The following is a 2,500-nucleotide window of genomic DNA, read 5'->3' on the forward strand; positions in this document are numbered from 1 at the left end:
AAAGCAAAAAAGTCGACGAGGATGGGATTCGAACCCACACGGGGAGACCCCAATGGATTAGCAGTCCATCGCCTTAACCACTCGGCCACCTCGTCAGCTGATACCTACAATGCAATGCTTCCTTTTAGAACTACGGAAAGTCGACAAGACCGCATTTGCACGATACCCACGTGCCAAGAGGGCAGTCATATCGTTTTACCCAGACAGGTCTGAAGGTGACAAGCTCCTTAATCATCTATCTGGCTTACCTTCACTCACAACTTCTCTCAACAAACACACCACTGCAGGAGCTTTATAGCAACAATACACGACTAATTGCCAATGTAGGGGAAGCGACAGCTTATTGTCCAAAGGGTTCAGTGGATATTTCTATAAACACAATTCTTGTTTTTTGTCAAAAGTAAGAAATGAAAACTGATTACTAAAAGTAATCTGTCGACGAGGATGGGATTCGAACCCACGCGGGGAGACTCCAATGGATTAGCAGTCCATCGCCTTAACCACTCGGCCACCTCGTCAGATAGTATCACTAACTGCAACGTCTGCATTTTATCCCACTTACTAGTAAGCACAGTGGCCTCTGATGAAATTGAAAGAACTCCACGTGCACAGGGAATAGTGACACGTTTTAACAAACATCAATATATTGCCAGTCTTAGTATAGTACAGGGTTATCTTCTACAGACGTATGAAAAAGCACACAAAGAAATCCTTGGAAATCGTGGCAAAATTGCCATAACATCTGACCTCGGTAAAAGAAAAATGTCGACGAGGATGGGATTCGAACCCACGCGGGTAGACCCCAATGGATTAGCAGTCCATCGCCTTAACCACTCGGCCACCTCGTCAGCTGATACCTACAATGCAATGCTTCCTTTTAGAACTACGGAAAGTCGACAAGACCGCATTTGCACGATACCCACGTGCCAAGAGGGCAGTCATATCGTTTTACCCAGACAGGTCTGAAGTTGACAAGCTCCTTAATCATCTATCTGGCTTACCTTCACTCACAACTTCTCTCAACAAACACACCACTGCAGGAGCTTTATAGCAACAATACACGACTAATTGGCAATGTAGGGGAAGCGACAGCTTATTGTCCAAAGGGTTCAGTGGATATTTCTATAAACACAATTCTTGTTTTTTGTCAAAAGTAAGAAATGAAAACTGATTACTAAAAGTAATCTGTCGACGAGGATGGGATTCGAACCCACGCGGGGAGACTCCAATGGATTAGCAGTCCATCGCCTTAACCACTCGGCCACCTCGTCAGATAGTATCACTAACTGCAACGTCTGCATTTTATCCCACTTACTAGTAAGCACAGTGGCCTCTGATGAAATTGAAAGAACTCCACGTGCACAGGGAATAGTGACACGTTTTAACAAACATCAATATATTGCCAGTCTAAGTATAGTACAGGGTTATTTTCTACAGACGTATGAAAAAGCACACAAAGAAATCCTTGGAAATCGTGGCAAAATAGCTGGAGGGGAGGCCATAACATCTGACCTCGGTAAAAGAAAAATGTCGACGAGGATGGGATTCGAACCCACGCGGGGAGACCCCAATGGATTAGCAGTCCATCGCCTTAACCACTCGGCCACCTCGTCAGCTGATACCTACAATGCAATGCTTCCTTTTAGAACTACGGAAAGTCGACAAGACCGCATTTGCACGATACCCACGTGCCAAGAGGGCAGTCATGTCGTTTTACCCAGACAGGTCTGAAGGTGACAAGCTCCTTAATCATCTATCTGGCTTACCTTCACTCGCAACTTCTCTCAACAAACACACCACTGCAGGAGCTTTATAGCAACAATACACGACTAATTGGCAATGTAGGGGAAGCGACAGCTTATTGTCCAAAGGGTTCAGTGGATATTTCTATAAACACAATTCTTGTATTTTTTGTCAAAAGTAAGAAATGAAAACTGATTACTAAAAGTAATCTGTCGACGAGGATGGGATTCGAACCCACGCGGGGAGACCCCAATGGATTAGCAGTCCATCGCCTTAACCACTCGGCCACCTCGTCAGATAGTATCACTAACTGCAACGTCTGCATTTTATCCCACTTACTAGTAAGCACAGTGGCCTCTGATGAAATTGAAAGAACTCCACGTGCACAGGGAATAGTGACACGTTTTAACAAACATCAATATATTGCCAGTCTTAGTATAGTACAGGGTTATCTTCTACAGACGTATGAAAAAGCACACAAAGAAATCCTTGGAAATCGTGGCAAAATTGCCATAACATCTGACCTCGGCAAAAGAAAAATGTCGACGAGGATGGGATTCCAACCCACGCGGGGAGACCCCAATGGATTAGCAGTCCATCGCCTTAACCACTCGGCCACCTCGTCAGATAGTATCACTAACTGCAACGTCTGCATTTTATCCCACTTACTAGTAAGCACAGTGGCCTCTGATGAAATTGAAAGAACTCCAAGTGCACAGGGAATAGTGACACGTTTTAACAAACATCAATATATTGC

At 44.5% G+C, this 2,500-nt stretch overlaps 6 non-coding genes across 6 annotated transcripts; all 6 read right to left on the reverse strand.

The window, feature by feature from the left end:
• Positions 1-13: 13 nt before the first annotated feature.
• Positions 14-95, reverse strand: Trnas-gcu (transfer RNA serine (anticodon GCU)). The gene has a single exon. It is a non-coding gene; the product is annotated as a tRNA-Ser (tRNA).
• Positions 96-436: 341 nt separating this feature from the next.
• On the reverse strand, positions 437-518 carry Trnas-gcu (transfer RNA serine (anticodon GCU)). Its single transcript has one exon. It is a non-coding gene; the product is annotated as a tRNA-Ser (tRNA).
• A 248-nt stretch (positions 519-766) lies between these two features.
• On the reverse strand, positions 767-848 carry Trnas-gcu (transfer RNA serine (anticodon GCU)). Its single transcript has one exon. It is a non-coding gene; the product is annotated as a tRNA-Ser (tRNA).
• Positions 849-1,189: 341 nt separating this feature from the next.
• Positions 1,190-1,271, reverse strand: Trnas-gcu (transfer RNA serine (anticodon GCU)). The gene has a single exon. It is a non-coding gene; the product is annotated as a tRNA-Ser (tRNA).
• Positions 1,272-1,531: 260 nt separating this feature from the next.
• On the reverse strand, positions 1,532-1,613 carry Trnas-gcu (transfer RNA serine (anticodon GCU)). The gene has a single exon. It is a non-coding gene; the product is annotated as a tRNA-Ser (tRNA).
• A 343-nt stretch (positions 1,614-1,956) lies between these two features.
• Positions 1,957-2,038, reverse strand: Trnas-gcu (transfer RNA serine (anticodon GCU)). The gene has a single exon. It is a non-coding gene; the product is annotated as a tRNA-Ser (tRNA).
• Between the last annotated feature and the right edge of the window lie 462 nt (positions 2,039-2,500).

The sequence above is a fragment of the Haliotis asinina genome, chromosome 14 (assembly GCF_037392515.1).
Source record: "Haliotis asinina isolate JCU_RB_2024 chromosome 14, JCU_Hal_asi_v2, whole genome shotgun sequence".
In the NCBI taxonomy this organism is placed as follows: Eukaryota; Metazoa; Mollusca; class Gastropoda; order Lepetellida; family Haliotidae; genus Haliotis; species Haliotis asinina.